We start from the raw sequence: 24,308 nt of genomic DNA, 5'->3' as shown, positions 1-24,308 counted from the left end.
CGACTTCCACACATTCTTCAAGGCTCCCAGAATTTTCGCCCCCTCCCCCACCCTATGATCCACTTCCGCTTCCATGGTTCCATCCGCTGCCAGATCCACTCCCAGATATCTAAAACACTTCACTTCCTCCAGTTTTTCTCCATTCAAACTCACCTCCCAATTGAATTGACCCTCAACCCTACTGTACCTAATAACCTTGCTCTCATATATATATATATATATATATATATATATATATATATATATATATATTTTTTCTTTCTTTTCTTTCAAACTATTCGCCATTTCCCACATTAGCAAGGTAGCGTTAAGAACAGAGGACTGGGCCTCTGAGGAAATATCCTCACCTGGCCCCCTTCTCTATTCCTTCTCTTGGAAAGTTAAAAAAAAAAACAAGAGGGGAGGATTTCCAGCCCCCCACTCCCTCCCCTTTTAGTCGCCTTCTACGACACGCAGGGAATACGTGGGAAGTATTCTTTCTCCCCTATCCCCAGGGATAAAAAACAATTTTTTTCTAAGATTTAAAAAGAAAAAAATCTAAGACCTCTGCTATAATTATATGTAAAAAAAAAAAAAATAACAGCAAGTAGACAACTGTACAGTTACTGAGAAATTTATTACACAAAAAGAAGTCTTTCAGAATTATGTGCTGGTAAAATATATATATATATATATATATATATATATATTTTTTTTTTTTTGCTTTGTCGCTGTCTCCCGCGTTTGCGAGGTAGCGCAAGGAAACAGACGAAAGAAATGGCCCAACCCACCCCCATACACATGTATATACATACGTCCACACACGCAAAGATATACATACCTACACAGATTTCCATGTTTTACCCCAGACGCTTCACATGCCCTGATTCAATCCACTGACAGCACGTCAACCCCGGTATACCACATCGCTCCAATTCACTCTATTCCTTGCCCTCCTTTCACCCTCCTGCATGTTCAGGCCCCGATCACTCAAAATCTTTTTCACTCCATCTCTCCACCTCCAATTTGGTCTCCCACTTCTCCTCGTTCCCTCCACCTCTGACACATATATCCTCTTGGTCAGTCTTTCCTCACTCATTCTCTCCATGTGACCAAACCATTTCAAAATACCCTCTTCTGCTCTCTCAACCACACTCTTTTTGTTACCACACATATCTCTCACCCAATTATTACTTACTCGATCAAACCCCTTCACACCATATATTGTCCTCAAACATCTCATTTCCAGCACATCCACCCTCCTGCGCACAACTCTATCCATAGCCCATGCCTCACAACCATACAACATTGTTGGAACCACTATTCCTTCAAACATACCCATTTTTGCTTTCCGAAATAATGTTCTCGACTTCCACACATTTTTCAAGGCTCCCAGAATTTTCGCCCCCTCCCCCACCCTATGATTCACTTCCACTTCCATGGTTCCATCCACTGCCAAATCCACTCCCAGATATCTAAAACACTTCACTTCCAGTTTTTCTACATTCAAACTTACCTCCCAATTGACTTGACCCTCAACCCTACTGTACCTAATAACCTTGCTCTTATTCACATTTACTCTTAACTTCCTTCTTTCACACACTTTACCAAACTCAGTCACCAGCTTTTGCAGTTTCTCACATGAATCAGCCACCGGTGCTGTATCATCAGCGAACAACAACTGACTCACTTCCCAGGCTCTCTCATCCACAACAGACTGCATACTTACCCCTCTTTCCAAAACTCTTGCATTCACCTCCCTAACAACCACATCCATAAACAAACTAACCAACCATGGAGACATCACACACCCCTGCCGCAAACCTACATTCACTGAGAACCAATCACTTTCCTATCTTCCTACATGTACACATGCCTTACATGCCTATATATATATATATATTTTTTTTTTTTTTTGCTTTGTCGGTCTCCCGCATTTGCGAGGTAGCACAAGGAAACAGACGAAAGAAATGGCCCAACCCCCTCCCATACACATGTATATACATACGTCCACACACGCAAATATACATACCTACACAGCTTTCCATGGTTTACCCCAGACGCTTCACATGCCTTGATTCAATCCACTGACAGCACGTCAACCCCGGTATACCACATCGCTCCAATTCACTCTATTCCTTGCCCTCCTTTCACCCTCCTGCATGTTCAGGCCCCGATCACTCAAAATCTTTTTCACTCCATCTTTCCACCTCCAATTTGGTCTCCCTCTTCTCCTCGTTCCCTCCACCTCCGACACATATATCCTCTTGGTCAATCTTTCCTCACTCATTCTCTCCATGTGCCCAAACCACTTCAAAACACCCTCTTCTGCTCTCTCAACCACGCTCTTTTTATTTCCACACATCTCTCTTACCCTTACGTTACTCACTCGATCAAACCACCTCACACCACACATTGTCCTCAAACATCTCATTTCCAGCACATCCATCCTCCTGCGCACAACTATCCATAGCCCACACCTCGCAACCATACAACATTGCTGGAACCAGTATTCCTTCAAACATACCCATTTTTGCTTTCCGAGATAATGTTCTCGACTTCCACACATTCTTCAAGGCCCCCAGAATTTTCGCCCCCTCCCCCACCCTATGATCCACTTCCGCTTCCATGGTTCCATCCGCTGCCAGATCCACTCCCAGATATCTAAAACACTTCACTTCCTCCAGTTTTTCTCCATTCAAACTCACCTCCCAATTGACTTGACCCTCAATCCTACTGTACCTAATAACCTTGCTCTTATTCACATTTACTCTTAGCTTTCTTCTTTCACACACTTTACCAAACTCAGTCACCAGCTTCTGCAGTTTCTCACATGAATCAGCCACCAGCGCTGTATCATCTGCGAACAACAACTGACTCACTTCCCAAGCTCTCTTATCCCCAACAGACTTCTTACTTGCCCCTCTTTCCAAAACTCTTGCATTCACCTCCCTAACAACCCCATTCATAAACAAATTAAACAACCATGGAGACATCACGCACCCCTGCCGCAAACCTACATTCACTGAGAACCAATCACTTTCCTCTCTTCCTACACGTACACATGCCTTACATCCTCGATAAAAACTTTTCACTGCTTCTAACAACTTGCCTCCCACACCATATATTCTTAATACCTTCCACAGAGCATCTCTATCAACTCTATCATATGCCTTCTCCAGATCCATAAATGCTACATACAAATCCATTTGCTTTTCTGAGTATCCATATATATATATATATATATATATATATATATATATATATATATATATATATATATATTTTTTTTTTTTTTCATACTATTCGCCATTTCCCGCATTAGCGAGGTAGCGTTAAGAACAGAGGACCGGGCCTTTGAGGGAATATCCTCATATGGCCCCCTTCTCTGTTCCTTCTTTTGGAAAATTTAAAAAAAAATGAGAGGGGAGGATTTCCAGCCCCCCGCTCCCTTCCCTTTTATATATATATATATATATATATATATATATATATATATATATATATATATATAAATAAATCTATTTTATATACTTCATTTTGCTTCGCCGCCGCCTCCCGCGCCCGCGTGGCAGCGCAAGGAAACAGACGAAAGGAATGGCCCAACCCACCCCCACACACAATGTATACACACACACACGTCCACACACGCAAATATACACACCTACACATCTCAATGTACACATATATATACACACACAGACACATACATACACATACCCATGCACACAACTCACACTGTCTGCCCCCACTCATTCCCACCGCCACCTCACCACACATGGAATACCATCCCCCTCCCCCCTCATGTGTGCGAGGTAGCACTAGGATATATATATATATATATATATATATATATATATATATATATATATATATATATATATATATATATATATATATATATATATATATTTTTTTTTTTTATACTTTGTCGCTGTCTCCCGCGTTTGCGAGGTAGCGCAAGGAAACAGACGAAAGAAATGGCCCCCCCCCCATACACATGTACATACACACGTCCACACACGCAAATATACATACCTACACAGCTTTCCATGGTTTACCCCAGACGCTTCACATGCCTTGCTTCAATCCACTGACAGCACGTCAACCCCTGTATACCACATGACTCCAATTCACTCTATTTCTTGCCCTCCTTTCACCCTCCTGCATGTTCAGGCCCCGATCACACAAAATCTTTTTCACTCCATCTTTCCACCTCCAATTTGGTCTCCCTCTTCTCGTTCCCTCCACCTCCGACACATATATCCTCTTGGTCAATCTTTCCTCACTCATTCTCTCCATGTGACCAAACCATTTCAAAACACCCTCTTCTGCTCTCTCAACCACGCTCTTTTTATTTCCACACATCTCTCTTACCCTTACGTTACTTACTCGATCAAACCACCTCACACCACACATTGTCCTCAAACATCTCATTTCCAGCACATCCATCCTCCTGCGCACAACTCTATCCATAGTCCACGCCTCGCAACCATACAACATTGTTGGAACCACTATTCCTTCAAACATACCCATTTTTGCTTTCCGAGATAATGTTCTCGACTTCCACACATTCTTCAAGGCTCCCAGAATTTTCGCCCCCTCCCCCACCCTATGATCCACTTCCGCTTCCATGGTTCCATCCGCTGCCAGATCCACTCCCAGATATCTAAAACACTTCACTTCCTCCAGTTTTTCTCCATTCAAACTCACCTCCCAATTGAATTGACCCTCAACCCTACTGTACCTAATAACCTTGCTCTCATATATATATATATATATATATATATATATATATATATATATATATATATATATATATATTTTTTCTTTCTTTTCTTTCAAACTATTCGCCATTTCCCACATTAGCAAGGTAGCGTTAAGAACAGAGGACTGGGCCTCTGAGGAAATATCCTCACCTGGCCCCCTTCTCTATTCCTTCTCTTGGAAAGTTAAAAAAAAAAACAAGAGGGGAGGATTTCCAGCCCCCCACTCCCTCCCCTTTTAGTCGCCTTCTACGACACGCAGGGAATACGTGGGAAGTATTCTTTCTCCCCTATCCCCAGGGATAAAAAACAATTTTTTTCTAAGATTTAAAAAGAAAAAAATCTAAGACCTCTGCTATAATTATATGTAAAAAAAAAAAAAATAACAGCAAGTAGACAACTGTACAGTTACTGAGAAATTTATTACACAAAAAGAAGTCTTTCAGAATTATGTGCTGGTAAAATATATATATATATATATATATATATATATATATTTTTTTTTTTTTTGCTTTGTCGCTGTCTCCCGCGTTTGCGAGGTAGCGCAAGGAAACAGACGAAAGAAATGGCCCAACCCACCCCCATACACATGTATATACATACGTCCACACACGCAAAGATATACATACCTACACAGATTTCCATGTTTTACCCCAGACGCTTCACATGCCCTGATTCAATCCACTGACAGCACGTCAACCCCGGTATACCACATCGCTCCAATTCACTCTATTCCTTGCCCTCCTTTCACCCTCCTGCATGTTCAGGCCCCGATCACTCAAAATCTTTTTCACTCCATCTCTCCACCTCCAATTTGGTCTCCCACTTCTCCTCGTTCCCTCCACCTCTGACACATATATCCTCTTGGTCAGTCTTTCCTCACTCATTCTCTCCATGTGACCAAACCATTTCAAAATACCCTCTTCTGCTCTCTCAACCACACTCTTTTTGTTACCACACATATCTCTCACCCAATTATTACTTACTCGATCAAACCACTTCACACCATATATTGTCCTCAAACATCTCATTTCCAGCACATCCACCCTCCTGCGCACAACTCTATCCATAGCCCATGCCTCACAACCATACAACATTGTTGGAACCACTATTCCTTCAAACATACCCATTTTTGCTTTCCGAAATAATGTTCTCGACTTCCACACATTTTTCAAGGCTCCCAGAATTTTCGCCCCCTCCCCCACCCTATGATTCACTTCCACTTCCATGGTTCCATCCACTGCCAAATCCACTCCCAGATATCTAAAACACTTCACTTCCAGTTTTTCTACATTCAAACTTACCTCCCAATTGACTTGACCCTCAACCCTACTGTACCTAATAACCTTGCTCTTATTCACATTTACTCTCAACTTCCTTCTTTCACACACTTTACCAAACTCAGTCACCAGCTTTTGCAGTTTCTCACATGAATCAGCCACCGGTGCTGTATCATCAGCGAACAACAACTGACTCACTTCCCAGGCTCTCTCATCCACAACAGACTGCATACTTACCCCTCTTTCCAAAACTCTTGCATTCACCTCCCTAACAACCACATCCATAAACAAACTAACCAACCATGGAGACATCACACACCCCTGCCGCAAACCTACATTCACTGAGAACCAATCACTTTCCTATCTTCCTACATGTACACATGCCTTACATGCCTATATATATATATATATTTTTTTTTTTTTTGCTTTGTCGGTCTCCCGCATTTGCGAGGTAGCACAAGGAAACAGACGAAAGAAATGGCCCAACCCACCCCCATACACATGTATACACATACGTCCACACAGGCAAATATACATACCTACACAGCTTTCCATGGTTTACCCCAGACGCTTCACATGCCTTGATTCAATCCACTGACAGCACGTCAACCCCGGTATACCACATCGCTCCAATTCAATCTATTCCTTGCCCTCCTTTCACCCTCCTGCATGTTCAGGCCCCGATCACACAAAATCTTTTTCACTCCATCTTTCCACCTCCAATTTGGTCTCCCTCTTCTCCTCGTTCCCTCCACCTCCAACACGTATATCCTCTTGGTCAATCTTTCCTCACTCATTCTCTCCATGTGACCAAACCATTTCAAAACACCCTCTTCTGCTCTCTCAACCACACTCTTTTTATTTCCACACATCTCTCTTACCCTTACGTTACTTACTCGATCAAACCACCTCACACCACACATTATCCTCAAACATCTCATTTCCATCACATCCATCCTCCTGCGCACAACTCTATCCTTAGTCCACTCCTCGCAACCATACAACATTGTTGGAACCACTATTCCTTCAAACATACCCATTTTTGCTTTCCGAGATAATGTTCTCGACTTCCACACATTCTTCAAGGCTCCCAAAATTTTCGCCCCCTCCCCCACCCTATGATCCACTTCCGCTTCCATGGTTCCATCCGCTGCCAGATCCACTCCCAGATATCTAAAACACTTCACTTCCTCCAGTTTTTCTCCATTCAAACTCACCTCCCAATTGACTTGACCCTCAACCCTACTGTACCTAATAACCTTGCTCTTATTCACATTTACTCTTAACTTTCTTCTTTCACACACTTTACCAAACTCAGTCACCAGCTTCTGCAGTTTCTCACATGAATCAGCCACCAGCGCTGTATCATCAGCGAACAACAACTGACTCACTTCCCAAGCTCTCTCATCCCCAACAGACTTCATACTTGCCCCTCTTTCCAAAACTCTTGCATTCACCTCCCTAACAACCCCATCCATAAACAAATTAAACAACCATGGAGACATCACACACCCCTGCCGCAAACCTACATTCACTGAGAACCAATCACTTTCCTCTCTTCCTACACGTACACATGCCTTACATCCTCGATAAAAACTTTTCACTGCTTCTAACAACTTGCCTCCCACACCATATATTCTTAATACCTTCCACAGAGCATCTCTATCAACTCTATCATATGCCTTCTCCAGATCCATAAATGCTACATACAAATCCATTTGCTTTTCTAAGTATTTCTCACATACATTCTTCAAAGCAAACACCTGATCCACACATCCTCTACCACTTCTGAAACCACACTGCTCTTCCCCAATATGATGCTCTGTACATGCCTTCACCCTCTCAATCAATACCCTCCCATATAATTTACCAGGAATACTCAACAAACTTATACCTCTGTAATTTGAGCACTCACTCTTATCCCCTTTGCCTTTGTACAATGGCACTATGCACGCATTCCGCCAATCCTCAGGCACCTCACCATGAGTCATACATACATTAAATAACCTTACCAACCAGTCAATAATACAGTCACCCCCTTTTTTAATAAATTCCACTGCAATACCATCCAAACCTGCTGCCTTTCCAGCTTTCATCTTCCGCAAAGCTTTTATTACCTCTTCTCTGTTTACCAAATCATTTTCCCTAACCCTCTCACTTTTCACACCATCTCGACCAAAACACCCTATATCTGCCACTCTATCATCAAACACATTCAACAAACCTTCAAAATACTCACTACATCTCCTTCTCACATCACCACTACTTGTTATCACCTCCCCATTTGCGCCCTTCACTGAAGTTCCCATTTGCTCCCTTGTCTTACGCACTTTATTTACCTCCTTCCAGAACATCTTTTTATTCTCCCTAAAATTTAATGATACTCTCTCACTCTAATATATATATATATATATATATATATATATATATATATATATATATATATATATATATATATATATATTAGAAAATAATGTGAAGTATTTCAGCAATATCTGTATTTTCTTTTTTCATTATACTTAATCCCCATCTCCCGCATTAGTGAGGTAGCAAAAGGAAACAGATGAAAGAATGGCTCAACCCACACACATACACATGTATGTACATAAATGCCCACACTTGCACATATGCATACCTATACATATTCTAAATTATATAAGCATTAAGGCAGCAGGTTTGGATGGTATTGCAGTGGAATTAATTAAAAAAAGGGGGTGACTGTATTGTTGACTGGTTGGTAAGGTTATTTAATGTATGTATGATTCATGGTGAGGTGCCTGAGGATTGGCAAAATGCTTGCATAGTGCCATTGTATAAAGGCAAAGGGGATAAGAGTGAGTGCTCAAATTACAGAGGTATAAGTTTGTTGAGTATTCCTGGTAAATTATATGGGAGGGTATTGATTGAGAGGGTGAAGGCATTGGGGAAGAGCAGTGTGGTTTCAGAAATGGTAGAGGATGTGTGGATCAGGTGTTTGCTTTGAAGAATGTATGTGAGAAATACTTAGAAAAGCAAATGGATTTGTATGTAGCATTTATGGATCTGGAGAAGGCATATGATAGAGTTGATAGAGATGCTCTGTGGAAGGTACTATGAATATATGGTGTGGGAGGCAAGTTGTTAGAAGCAGTGAAAAGTTTTAATCAAGGATGTAAGGCATGTGTACGTGTAGGAAGAGAGGAAAGTGATTGGTTCTCAGTGAATGTAGGTTTGCGGCAGGGGTGTGTGATGTCTCCATGGTTGTTTAATTTGTTTATGGATGGGGTTGTTAGGGAGGTGAATGCAAGAGTTTTGGAAAGAGGGGCAAGTATGCACTCAGTTGGGGATGAGAGAGCTTGGGAAGTGAGTCAGTTGTTGTTCACTGATGATACACTGCTGGTGGCTGATTCATGTGAGAAACTGCAGAAGCTGGTGACTGAGTTTGGTAAAGTGTGTTAAAGAAGAAAGTTAAGAGTAAATGTGAATAAGAGCAAGGTTATTAGGTACAGTAAGGTTGAGGGTCAAGTCAATTGGAAGGTAAGTTTGAATTGAGAAAAACTGGAGGAAGTAAAGTGTTTTAGATATCTGGGAGTGGATCTGGCAGCGGATGGAACCATGGAAGCGGAAGTGAATCATAGGGTGGGGGAGGGGGCAAAAATCCTGGAAGCCTTGAAGAATGTGTGGAAGTCGAGAACATTATCTCCGAAAGCAAAAATGGGTATGTTTGAAGGAATAGTGGTTCCAACAATGTTGTATGGTTGCGAGGCATGGGCTATGCATTGAGTTGTGCACAGGAGGTTGGATGTGCTGGAAATGAGATGTTTGAGGACAATATGTGGTGTGAGGTGGTTTGATCGAGTAAGTAATGTAAGGGTACGAGAGATGTGTGGAAATAAGAAGAGTGTGTTTGAGAGAGCAGAAGAGGGTGTTTTGAAACGGTTTGGTCACATGGAGAGAATGAGTGAGGAAAGATTGACCAAGAGGATATATGTGTCGGAGGTGGAGGGAACGAGGAGAAGTGGGAGACCAAATTGGAGGTGCAAAGATGGAGTGAAAAAGATTTTGTGTGATCGGGGCCTGAACATGCAGGAGGGTGAAAGGCGGGCAAGGAATAGATTGAATTGGATCGATGTGGTATACCGGGGTCGACGTGCTGTCAATGGATTGAATCAGGGCATGTGAAGCGTCTGGGGTAAACCATGGAAAGTTCTGTGGGGCCTGGATGTGGAAAGGGAGCTGCGGTTTCGGGCATTATTGCATGACAGCTAGAAACGGAGTGTGAACGAATGGGGCCTTTGTTGTCTTTTCCTAGCACTACCTCGCACACATGAGGGGGAGGGGGATGTTATTCCATGTGTGGCGAGGCGGCGATGGGAATTAATAAAGGCAGACAGTGTGAATTGTGTGCATGTGTATATATGTATATGTCTATGTGTATATATATATGTGTACATTGAGATGTATGGGTATGTATATTTGCGTGTGGGGACGTGTATGTATATACATGTGTATGGGGGTGGGTTGGGCCATTTCTTTCGTCTGTTTCCTTGTGCTATCTCACAAACGCGGGAGACAGCGACAAAGCAAAATAAATAAATAAATAAATAAGCATTAAAATGCTTAAATGTACAAAGGGAGTTTATTCTCTAAAATTTTCATCCTAAGGTGGAATGAGGAATGTCCATTAGCTAGAACTAAGAAAAGCAAATAAAAATACTAAGAAAGCACTACAGTATTGAAAATCAAAGTAAATATAAAAGATGTACTGTGCTCACCAATAAAATAGGCATCAGTGGCCTGCTGCAATTGTATTAATGCAAATCACTTTACCCCACCTAAAACAGTGTTGGTGCCTGCCAGTGAAGTTGGCATCCTCTCTAACAAGCATTGCACATGAGCCTACCTCAGTATCAGTTCTGCTGCTGTAGGAGGCAGGAATACCATGTTGTGCTCCCCACTTATGCCCATGATTTTCATTGTTTTTTCCCTTTTTGTACCTCTAAAACTTACCATGGTAGGAAATACTCACCTCACAAATGACAAAATAGTATTTACAGTTACACTTTATGAGGGAAATAAGCCACTAAGGAAATTTATACTAATACCTGTGTCAGCTTAAGATCAGTACAATGATGGATGAAAAAATCTAATGACGATGGTGATGCCATTACACCAACCAATGTGAAATCCCATGGGAAGGTCAAAAAAAAAATCTCCATAAACTCTGAAAGTTCTTAATTGTCAAGTGGACGCAGATCCATGCTTGAGTGCAAATACATTAAAAGAAAAACCCTAGACTGCTCAGTGATGTGCTAGTTAGGACAGTGTAGAGCCACTTAAGTGAGGACCTTATGCTCTGAAGCTGTAAGTTGCATCCAAAACCACTCATACCCCTAGGACACCCAGAGAATAGGGTAAATTTTGCAAGAAATGTGTAGTGTGGGATACAGCTAAGTTCAGAAGTGTCTTGTGGAGTAATGAGATTGCCCTTTCTGTGACAGGTGACAGTCAATCAGGCTCTGATCCATTTGACCCCAAGAACATTGCAAGCACTGCAAAGTTCCCTGCTTCACTTATGTTATGGGATTGTTTTAATTATCATAATGTTTGGGACCTTGCAGTTTTGCTGAAGAATGAAACCATGAACAGACATAATTACCTTGGACTACTATGTGAAGATCTTCCAGATTCATTCAAAAAATATAAGGACAAAGTGTTCATGCACAATGGGGCTCCCCGCAACCCTATCAAACTAGTTACTGATTGGCTTAAGGACTGTGCAGTGGAGTTTTTCAGAGACTGGCCCAGGCATTCACAGTATCTGAATCCAACAGAAAACTTGTTGGTGCTTATGAAAATCAAATTAAACAACAGGGATACTTTGTCGCTACCTAACTTGAAGGCAGCAATTCATGAAATTTAGGCAAAGATGGACCTTGAGTGTATGAAGTAGAGAGGAAAACCACTGAAGTATAGTTGGAGGTGAATACAGTTTCTGTGGTTAAATTTTATGTTTATCCTTGATGGTTTAGCCACAACTCCCTCATGCTTATTTCATTGGTGAGCATTATATAGCTGCTCTGAAGCACGTGGTCAAATCAACAATGACATTTGTCACCAAATAAATTTAGAAACCCCAACAGACAAAGTCCGGAAAAGTTTAATAGCAAGCAAGGCAGGACACACTTAGACTATTTTTCACTCACATCTTCAAGTTACCCCACACCCCTGAAGATGTTGGCCGATACTTTTTCAAACATACTCACGATTTCCTTTGCTAGCAAGGTGGTGCCAGGAACAGACAATGAAATGGCCTCATTTGCTCACAGCCATTCTCTAGCTGTCATGTATAATGCACCACAGATATTTCTATGGTTCCCCAACTGCTTCATGAGCCCTGGTTCAGCCCACTAACAGCACATCGTCCCCTGTACACAATATCACTCCAATTTGTTAGTACTTAACATGCCTCATACTTTCCTGCATGTTCAGGCCTTGAGCCTTCAAAACATCTTTCACTCCATCCTTCCATTTCCTCCTTGGTTTCCCCTTTTTCCTTGTTCCCTCCACTTCTGAGACATATATTCTCTTTTGTCAGCCTTTCCTCAATCGTCTCCGTATGTCCAAAACATTTCAGTAAGTCCTCTTCAGGTCCCTCATACATACTCCTCTAACTAGCACACCTTTCTCTTGCCCTATCATTACCCAATTGATCAACCCTTCTCACAACACATACTGCCCTCAAACATTTCATTTCCAACAAATTTACTCTATATCTTACATTTGTCTAATGCCCATGCCTCGCACCAACATAGCAACAACGGGGCTACTATGCCATCAAACACACCCATCTTTGGCCTGAAAGATACTGACCTCTCTTTCCACACATTCCTCAATGCACCCATGACCTTTGCTCTATCACCTGCCCTGTGGTTCCCTTTAGTTCATATGGTCCCATTCACTGTCATGTCCACTCCCAGGTATCTAAAACACTCCACTTCCTTGAAGTTCTCTCCATTCAAACTCAAGCTTTAAATAACCTGTCTCTTTTCACTGCCACACTTAATAACCTTGATTTCATTCACATTTACTCTCAACTTTCTCTTTCACAAACTCTCCTAAACTCTGATATCAGTTTCTGCAGTTCCTCACTTGAATCTGCCACCAATGCCATACCATCAACAATAACTGACTCATCTCTCTCTCTCTCTCTCTCTCTCTCTCTCTCTCTCTCTCTCTCTCTCTCTCTCTCTCTCTCTCTCTCTCTCTCTCTCTCTCCCATCCCCAACAGACTACATACATACTGATTATTACTGTAGCATTTTACAATGAATGTAATTCAATAAGAAGCAAGACCAGCTCAGAGAAATTTCTACCACCATCCAAGAGAGAGGTAATGACTCTATTAAATCAGACATTCAAGAAATCCAAAAAACACTAATAGCCTTACTCAGATATAAGGCAACAGAATAACCTTACTCAGACATAAGGCAACAGAATAACCTTATTCAGATATAGGACAACAGGTAAAGATGATATCCTTTATGAATTCATAATTCAACTCCCAACCAATGAAAATGTTTTTTCACAACTGGCTACCTAAAGTTGGCTGCAACCATGTACCTTTTAAACATGCCTTGACTCTACCCTTCTTAGAATATAGTAAGGATTCCTCACAACCAAATTCTTACTGACCTATGAAAAGTTACAGAAAAGATAGCTTATAATAAAGTATATTGGTATATGGAAACAAATGATATATTACCTTTTTATCAGGCAACTCAAGCGAAATCAAGCATTTGTCGTGTATTCTCTGTATTTTTCTAAATCTTCCATCAACTAGCCCATACACTTCCCTGATAGCTTCATATCTACCAGCGGATATTATTCTAATTTAAACTTCAAAGCTCAATTTCATGTGTACCTCTGTTTGTGTGACCCCAGGTCTATGTTCCTCTTGCTCACTCATCATGCTCTGTTGATTTGCTTCCAAATTTACTCCTGATCTTCTCTGCCCTCTACTTTTGTCAGTCTCTTTGTGTGTGCATTAGTCCTTTCCTCTTCCTGAAAAGCTTTTGATATCATTCCAGTAGATTAGTATGTACTTCTGCTCTTTCATCCATCTGAAAGGTTCCTGGTACTACTCCTGCAATTTCTTGACCAATATTGTTCGTATATTTTTCCTCTGATTAATCACATCCATAGAAGACATAACATACTTTGCCGTCTATTTAATGACTTTACCTTCTTTCTTCTAATTTGTTATCTCCTAAACCTCCTAAAATAAACTATGTTTCTGTTCCCTTTTAGTCTCATGACTTCCCTCATGATCCTAAATGCTTCCTCAATTTTTTTAACTCTGGCTCTAGCTCTATTATCCTCTGATCCTGCTCCTTCACAAGCTCCCATAACATCCCCAACATCTGCTTTCTGGTTTTCATTTCTAGTATTTCTCCACTTTTATCTCTAGCCTTCTCTTTGCTGATCTGGTTTTGGTTCATTCTTGAAACTAAGTCCATACAGTTCAGAAGTGGAGGAGACAAAGAGAAAGGGGAGACCAAGTTGGAGATGGAAGGATGAAGTGAAAAATTTTGAATGACTGGAGCCTGAAGATGCAGGAGGGTGAAAGGCATTGCCAAGATAGAGTGAACTGGAATGATGTGGTAGACAGGGGTCGGTGTACTGTCAATAGACTGAACTAGGACATGTGAGGCAGTAAGGGAAACCATGAAAAGATTTTGGGGCCTGGTTGAGGATAGGGAGCAGAGTTTCAATGCATTATACAACTGCTAGAGAATGGATGTGAGGGAATACAGCCTTTCTTCATCTGTTCCTGGTACTATCTTACTAATCTGGGAAATAGCATACAAGTAAAAAGAAAAAAAGTGGTGGTATGGGCATGAGGTTCTCTTAAAGTGAGAAGGGGTGTAGTGATATTCTGTCGTTGTCAGCCCCTGACAAAGGCTGTGGAAATGAGCACTTTGAGAGGAGCTTGTGGCATGACCAGATGGAATGAATAAGAAATTTTGTGAGAGATATGGTATAGCAGGGAATGCTGTGGGAATGGATTGTAGAGTGGAGGAGTGGGTGAAATGTAACACTTTGAGGTGCCTTAGGCATGAAGAAAGAATGCAAGATGGGAAGTCTACAAGGAAAGTGTATTATAGTACAATTAAAGGGGTTTGTGTGAGAGGAATACCACGTGTGACATGGAGAAATATTGTGGAAGAATACTGGAGGAAGAGAAATGATGGAAGACTGTGTGGAATGGTGTATGCGAGACAGGCATGTAAGGACAAGGATGAGTGGGGACTCTCATCATGGCCACCCCCTTGATGGAAGTTCCTGGAGGAAACAGGTGTCAGAGATATAGATAAATAAATAGTCAGCTCTAAACTGTCTGATTCAGTAACAGTTGCCAAAATTACAGGTAATGCATTCTTTACATAGCAAGGGCTAACTTAATATCAAAACCTCACTCAGCATTCCCCCTGAGCAAAAGCATCAAAAAGATCTTGAGTTTGCATTCAACATCATATGTAATGCTGGTCAAATGACAGCCATGAAAAAATACCTGATCATAACATGCAAATTCTATTGAACTTCAAATTACTCTTGACAGGCAAACCTGGGATGATATGTTCAATAAAAATGGCACGAACATAGCTTGAAAGAGCTTCTGTAAAACTCAGAGCAGTAGAGGGAACATTCATGCCAATGAGTAGCAGACAGTCCATTTCTAAAATGAAGCCAAGGTGATGGAATGGTAAAATATAAAAGTGCCTGTTGTCTAAGAAAGTAGCTCAAAAGAAACTAAGAGATCAATGACCAATATAATAGAGTAAGGTATGTAAATATGCATAGAGAAAGTAAGAGTTATACAACAAAGCAAACATTAATATGATGCACAGAGTCATTACCCAGTAAACAGGTCCATTAATTATGGAAAACAATGACTTGGTTCAAGACAATGAAGTTGTGGCAAAAATCTTTACTAACGTTTTTGCATCTGTATTCAAGATCTAAGACACAATCCATGTCCCAAATCCAGTTTCATTGACAAGAGAGGACAAAGTTCTTCAACAAAGTGACATAAAAGCTGAAGACATACTATTGGCAATAAACAGAATGAAGGTAGATAAGATGGCAGGTTCTGGTAAGTTTTATCCATAGATAAAGAAAGGGGCAAGAAATGAGATAGTTAAGCCCTTGACTGCCCTTTTCAATAAGCCACATGCTTTGGGAAAAGTTCCAGATGAACAGAAGTCTGCCAATGTAACACCGATATTCATAAAAGGTAATAAGTCACTGCCCGGAAATTATCATCCAATTAATGTCTGTAGTTGGAAAACTTATAGAAACTAACATTGAAATAGAATTGTAAACCATCTAGAGGGAAACACTTAATAAATGATTCTCAGCATGGTCTTTGACAAAATCACTCATGTCTGACAATGACCTGTTATCAAAGTCATCCACTGCAGGTGTTGTGATGTGCAAGAAATGTGGAGCAGTTTACCCAGTGTGTCAATTTGTCATGATTGCAATCGATAATGAAGCAGAAAGCAAACTAGTTATCTAATGGCTAAGTAAGAAACTGTATCATAGATACTCGACAACTACATTCTCCTTTCAAGTGGTTTCTAACTTTTAAGCAGATGCCTGATAGTCTACAGTTTCTTAATAATCAATTTCATTTATGATATAATCAATATGTATGATAAAAGTTAAGCAGTTGATGTCATCTATCTATATTTTCATACAGCATTCCACAAGATTCCACATCAAAGGATACTAGCAAAATCAGTCACATGGCATTGTTGAGGTTAGATTTCAGTGACTAGGAACTTGGCTGATTAGCCTTAAACAAAGGGTTGTGATTAATGATCAAGGCTCAGAATGGTTCAACATAACAAGTGGAATGCCATAAGGATTAGTCTTGAGATCAGTTCTCCTTTTCATATATATCAATGATAATGACCATTGTAAGATATCACAATCTGCTGATGATACAAAGCTGGAAAAGCAATGTATAAATGAGTTTGAACATCTGCAGCTTCAAACTGACATAGACAAACCGATGGACTGGGCTCATAGATGAGTGCAAAGTTTTACATATTGGAAGCAAAAACGAAAAGACAAGCTACAGCATGAATTCTGTTCAACCACAAAAGGTAACGAGGAAAAAACTTGGGCTTAACAATTTATGGTAACCTAACACCAAGTAAGCAGTGCACAGAAGCAGGAAAAGGAATTGGGCTTAATACTCTATGGTGACCTAAAACTGACTAAACAGTGCACAGAAGCAGTGAAAAAAGTGAACACAGTTCTTCAATTAATAGGTAGTGCCTTCAAATCTAAGTCCAGAGAAATCATCCTTACTCTTCACAATTCATTGGTTTGTTCCCATCTTGAATATTGTGTTCAGTTTTGGTCACCCTACCTAGAATAAAAAAGACAAGCAGAATGGAGAAAGTGCAGCATCAAGCTAAGATGATGATTCCTGGGATGAGCAATGAATTGTACAAGAACAGGTTGAACAACTCGAATCTATCTACCTTAGAAAAATAGAAGGCTATGAGGAGATATCTAATACAAATATTCAAGATTATCGAAGGTTTGAATAACCTTGAACAGTCAAATTACTTTTGACTTGATTTGTATGATTTCATATGCAGTAATGGATACAAACTCATGGGCAAACGTCTTACATCGAATGAGGCAAATAATTTTTCCTTCAACAGAATTGTTAACATATGGAATATTTATATAGAGTGGTTGAAAGCAATATATACATCTAAGAAGGAAAATGGTAAATAGTTAGTAGGCTGTTAACTGCAACTACCGAGGGTGGTGCTACCATCCTTACTGAAGGGCATTAAAGTAGTGCATAGAACCATCTTACACCCTTCAAGTTCGGATTGCTGGTCTTACTTTCTGTCTCATCAAAACAGGAATGCTGGGTTAGTCCTGCTGTCTTCTCTTTACAAGCATCATACAATTCACTTATTTTCTTCACATAAGTTCTCTTGCCACTTACTGTCTGCACAAATGTTTTTTAATATACTCATGTTAAGAGTTCAACAAATCTATGGCCCTAGTCCCTGGTATCATAGGGTGCAAAATCATGGGGTGCTAATAATCTCAAGGTTTCTGCCTGACTCTACTGCCGATGAGAATAAGGGCTTAGGCAGTAGTAGTCCCAGCCCCTCCCATAACCTTTCCCTCTCTGATAGACCTTCCTCTTTTCTCTTCACTAGACTAACATTCATGGTCTAGTAACCTCTCTTCTGTTGAACTTCATATATCTAGTACCTCTCCTAATATCTTACTTCTCTCTAAGACCCATGTGTCTAATGATGTTCTCATTAGCCCTCTTTCATATCCAACTACAATCTCTACTCACATTTCAGGTTCAAAGGTGGTGTCTGTGCTTATTCCAACATCAACACACCTGTTGCACACTTTGAAGGCTTTGTGTCACCAACCTCTCTTATGTGGCTCAAAGTCTGTCTCCCAGTTACCAGACTTTCCTTTGTTTTGCCTATTACTCTTCTAATTCTGCAAATTCTATATCCTTCTTTGACTATCTATATGCCTGCCATGAGACTGGCATTCTCTCATCCACAGGACAAGATCCTCTACTTTGGGAATTTCAACATTCACCCCAGGGAAAGGTTGAAATCCTCACATACAGATGGCTGGGGAACTGAAGCCCTCATGTTTTCCATTCTCAATTATCTAAACCCAATTATCTTCCATCCTACCTGTATTCCTGACTGCTGTGACCATTCTCCTAATATTATGGATCTCTTTTCACCTCTAATCCTTCATGATGCAACTAAAAAACCTTGCCCCTAATTGCTGATCACACTCTCATAAATATATCTATTCTAACGGCACCTCCCCCTCCAGCAACCCCTTCTAAGCATAAGTATTGGCATGTCAACATAGCTGTCTGGAATAACTTAGGAAATTCTTTTCTGACTCTCCTTAGGTAGATTACTGTCCCTTATGTGCTGAAACGTGTCTCCACCAAATACATAGCAGAAGTTATTGTTAGAGAAATGGAAGCATTTACCCCTCTTCCTCCAAGACAACCTCTTATGCCAATACATGGTTCAACTGGTTCAACTGTTCCTATTCTGAGGCCATTCTGGTAAGGGATCAAGCATATCGGGATTGGAAGAACTCTCATTCCTCCAACTCCCATTCAGCATTTATTAATGCCTGTAATCAATAAAAGTAAGTCATATGTAGGGCAAAGCATTCATTAACACAAGGGAATTCTGATTATCTTTCCTCATCATCCACTGATAGGTCTTTCTGGTCGTTGGCCATGGGCATCTCCAACAACTTCAATCACTATACTTTTCCTTCACTTTTCTGCTCTGATGGTACAACAGATGTCTTTCCCACCGACTAAGCAACTCTTTGGTTCCCTTTTCTTCACTAACTCCACCTTGGATGACTCTGACATTCCTTCACCCCCTGATGCTCTTCTTATTGATACTATGTCCTTCCCCATAATATTTTTGGACTGTAAGAAAAGTGCTTCTCTCTCTAGACACAAGCAAGGATTATGGCCCTGATGGCATCAATCCCTATGCACTGAAAGAATGTGCCTCTGACCTAAACCTGTGCTTTCTCATGTGTTCTGTTTCTGCTTAAAAACCAGAACTTTTCCTTTTTCTTGGAAGCATACATTGGTACACTCTAACCCATCAAACTATCACCCCGTTGCTTTGACATTTACCATATCCAAAAGCCTTTGAATCCTTCCTCAACTCCCATATCCTTAGAAATCTTGAATCTCACAATCTTCTCTCTGATCACCCATATGGTTTCCATAAGATGAGATTCACTGGTGGTATTCTTTCCTGTCTTACTAATATCTGGTTATGATTGTATTCTTTTCAGTTTTACTAATACCTGGTTATAATTCATAAAAGATTTTTGGGAATCCTATGTAGTCACCCTTAACATATTCAAACCATTTGACAGGGTTGGCATCAGGGTCTTATCTCTCAGCTCCCCTCTTTTGGCTTCCTGCCCTTACTCTCTTATATGTAGCCTCCTCTCTAGCCAATCTATCTCTGTGGTTGTTGATGGATAAGTCTTCTCCCTTTCTCCATCAACAGCTGCATTCCTCAAGGTTCTGTCCTGTCCCCTACATTTTTTCCCCTTTTCTTTTTATCAATGATGTTCTCTCTGCTACAGATAACCAAATGCACTCATATGCTGACAACTCATCACTGCATTTCACCAAATCCTTCAATCATGCTAATTTTTCTGTCACTCATCTCAACACAACTTCCTCAATAAACTCAGACTTGGACAGGATATCTCAGTGGGGTATATGAAATTTGGTTAACTTTAATGCCTTCAAGACCCAGTTTCTTCCCATTTCTATCAAAAATTCTTCACAACTTTCCTCTCTCCTTTGACTGTTCTGTAATTCCACCTCTTGACTCACTGAACATACTTGGTATTAGAGTAACATCCACTCTTTCTTGGAAATAACTAGGTCTACCTTAAGAAACTGGGAGTCCTGTTTACATATTGAAATTTCTTTTCTTCTGCACAGTTGTTTTGTTAATACAAAGGATTGATCCATCCTTGTATGGAGTACTGCTCTCACACACATCTAGGATGGTTCCAACTCTGCATCTCTGCTTGACAGAGCTGAGTCAAAAGCAGTCTGACTTCTTAACTCTCCAGGCTAACATCAAAACTTGACCTGCTTGCCCTACATTGCAATGTTGGTTCACTTTCCTTCTCCTAAAGGTACTACTTCGGTTTTTTGCTCCCAAGAGCTGGCTGCTTGTGTGCCCCCACCACTAGCTAGACCACGCCATACTTGGCAAGCTGCTGTAACACATGATTACGGTATGGCTACTGGCAACTCAAGGGTTGGCCATTTTGATAACTGTTTCTTTCACTACATCTCAAAGTTTTGGAACTCTCTACCCTCTCATATCTTTCACAATAGCTATGATCTGGTACATTTTAAAAGACAGGTTTATCACATTCTCCAAAGCTTGTAAACACTTTCCCTTGTCTCTTCTTTTTCCCTTTCATAATCTCCTCTATATTTCAATTAGGGCACATGCTTGATGTGGATTTTTGTCCATGACTGGTGCCTCCAACATGAAAAAATATTTCAATTCAAGTCCATGACTTACATTATGTGTGCCTCCTTAGTCACCCTGACACTGGTCACCCTGACACTGTCCTGGTTATTCTTTAAGAATTATCAGTATACCTTCTAATTTTTACCAGACTAACCTCTGAATTTCTGATATCTTCTGCTTTGACAAACAGCCTAGAAAGGACCCAGGGGTCTGTTGCTGTTTGAATTCCTTTGTGTGTCTGCAGCAATTAAACCTGAAGCAGTCTCCCTCTAGTACCTCCCATGATCTTTATAATCAAAGTGTCCTCTGCAATCTTGTTTACCTAAAATTACATTATGTACCAGGACCGTCTCAGATTCATAGTAAAAAGAAAGAATAAATTGCAGTATCAAAATATAGGGTGAGATATAAAATATGCAGTAATCTTATCACTGAAACAACAGAATACCTAATAACCACAAAATCATGTCGAGTAAGTTATCATTATAAGCTACCATATGGCTACTTACCTTTATGTCTCCATATACTATGTTCCTTTCTCCTGCAGTCAAAACACAATTACATTTGCAGAAAATCTCTCATTTCATTTTGTGATCTGATCAGTGCCTCTAAGATATCAATCAGCAACACTTTCGATGTGCTGAAGAGATCTTGCTATCTATGGTGATAACATTCATGAAGTATGTACCAGCTGCTTGCACTAAGAAAGATAAATGTAACAAAAGAGTTTGGGTAGCCTCAGCAACTGTATCCAAGGAAAAGATAAGAAGCAAGGGGGCAAAAAATTACTAAATATAAGTTAAGACAGAAAAAAATTAGACGGGCAGTCCTATGTACAGGACTGTGTGGTCTTAGAAAGTGTGTCAAAGAACCAAGTGATATTAATTATGAATGTGATCAGAGACAATAACCTTTTATCAGAGAAAAAGATCTCTTACAGCAGTTTTCTTGGACTATCCCACGGTGTAGCCATCAGTGTTCCTGACTGTGAGGCATTCATGGGCCACCAAGAGTCAAGCGCATAGGTTCGAATCCTGGTTGCGGCTGTTGGTATGTTTGAAGGAATAGTGGTTCCAACAATGTTGTATGGTTTTGAGGCATGGGCTCATGGGTTGTGCGGAGGAGGGTAAATGTGTTAGAAATGAGATGTTTGAGGACAATATGTGGTGTCAGGTGGTTTGATTAAATAATGAAAGGGTAAGAGAGATGTGTGGTAATAAAATGAGTGTGGTTGAGAGAATTGATAGAGCAGAAGAGGGTGTATTGAAATAGGTTGGTAACATGGAGAGAATCAGGAAAGATTGACAAAGAGGATATAAGTGTCAGAGGTGGAGGGAATGAGGAGAAGTGGGAGACTAAATTGAAGGTAGAAGGATGGAGTGAAAAAGATTTTGAGCGATCGGAGCCTGAACACACAGGAGGGAGAAAGGCATGCAAGGCATAGAGTGAATTGGAACAATGTGGTATACCAGGGTCGAGGTGCTGTCAATGAGTTTAACCAGGGCATGTGAAGCATCTAGAGTAAACCATGGATAAACTATGGAAAGTTTTGTGGGGCCTGGATGTGGAAAGGGAGCTGTGGTTTCGGTGCATTACACATGACAGCTACAGTAAGAGTGTGAATGAATGTGGCCTTTGTTGTCTTCTCCTAGTGCTAACACGGAAGACAGCAACTAAGTACAATAAATATATATATATATCCCTGGGGATAAGGGAAGAATGAATACTTCCCACGCATTCCTCACGTGTCATAGAAGGCGACTAAAGGGGAGAGGAGCGGGGGGCTAGAAACCCTCCCCTCCTTGTATTTTAACTTTCTAAAAGGGGAAACAGTAGAAGGAGTCACGCGGGAAGCTAATCCTCCTCGAATGCTCAGATTGGGGTGTCTAAATGTGTGTGGATGTAACCAAGATGAGAAAAAAGGAGAGATAGGTAGTATGTTTGAGGAAATAAACCTGGATGTTTTGGCTCTGAAAGAAACGAAGCTCAAGGGTAAAGTGGAAGAGTGGTTTGGGAATGTCTTAGGAGTACAGTCAGGGGTTAGTGAGAGGACAAGAGCAAGGGAAGGAGTAGCACTACTCCTGAAACAGGAGTGGGGGGAGTATGTGATAGAGTGTAAGAAAGTACAAGGGAAGGAGTAGCACTACTCCTGAAACAGGAGTGGTGGGAGTATGTGATAGAGTGTAAGAAAGTAAACTCTACACAGATATGGGTAAAACTGAAAGTAGATGGAGAGAGATGGGTGATTATTGGTGCATATGCACCTGGACATGAGACAAAAGATCATGAGAGGCAAGTGTTTTGGGAGCAGCTGAGTGAGTGTGTTAGTAGTTTTGACGCACGAGACCGGGTTACAGTGATGGGTGATTTGAATGCAAAGGTGAGTAATGTGGCAGTTGAGGGAATAATTGGTGTACATGGGGTGTTCAATGCTATAAATGGAAATGGTGAAGAGCTTGTAGATTCATGTGCTAAAAATGACTGGTGATTGGGAATACCTGGTTTAAAAAGAGAGATATACATAAGTATACGTAAGTACGAGAGATGGCCAGAGAGCGTTATTGGATTACGTGTTAATTGATAGGCGTGCGAAACAGAGACTTTTGGATATTAATGTGCTGAGAGGTGCAACTGGAGGAATGTCTGATCATTATCTTGTGAAGGCGAAGGTGAAGATTTGAAGAGGTTTTCAGAAAAGAAGAGAGAATGTTTGGGGGAAAAGAGTGATGAGAGTAAGTAAGCTTGGGAAGGAGACTTGTGTGAGGAAGTACCAGGAGAGACTGAGTACAGAATGGAAAAAGGTGAGGAGAAAGGACGTAAGGGGAGTGAAGGAGGAATGGGATGTATTTAGGGAAGCAGTGATGGATTGCGCAAAAGATGCTTGTGGCATGAGAAGCATGGGAGGTGGGCAGATTAGAAAGGGTAGTGAGTGGTAAGATGAAGAAGTAAGATTATTAGTGAAAGAGAAGAGAGAGGCATTTGGATGGTTTTTGCAAGGAAATAATGCAAATGACTGGGAGATGTATAAAAGAAAAAGGCAGGAGGTCAAGAGAAAGGCGCAAGAGGTGAAAAAGAGGGCAAATGAGAGTTGGGGTGAGAGAATATCATTAAATTTTAGGGAGAATAAAAAGATACTTTGGAAGGAGGTTAATAAAGTGTGTAAGACAAGG

General features: G+C 40.7%; 1 protein-coding gene across 1 annotated transcript in view; it reads right to left on the bottom strand.

Annotated features, from left to right (window-relative positions):
- The window catches only part of LOC139764711 (AMP deaminase 2-like), a 181,726-nt gene that overhangs the window by 82,672 nt on the left and 74,746 nt on the right, over window positions 1-24,308 (bottom strand). The window lies entirely within an intron of this gene.

The sequence above is a fragment of the Panulirus ornatus genome, chromosome 50 (assembly GCF_036320965.1).
Source record: "Panulirus ornatus isolate Po-2019 chromosome 50, ASM3632096v1, whole genome shotgun sequence".
NCBI lineage: Eukaryota > Metazoa > Arthropoda > Malacostraca > Decapoda > Palinuridae > Panulirus > Panulirus ornatus.
This window is presented reverse-complemented; position numbering and strand designations above follow the sequence as displayed.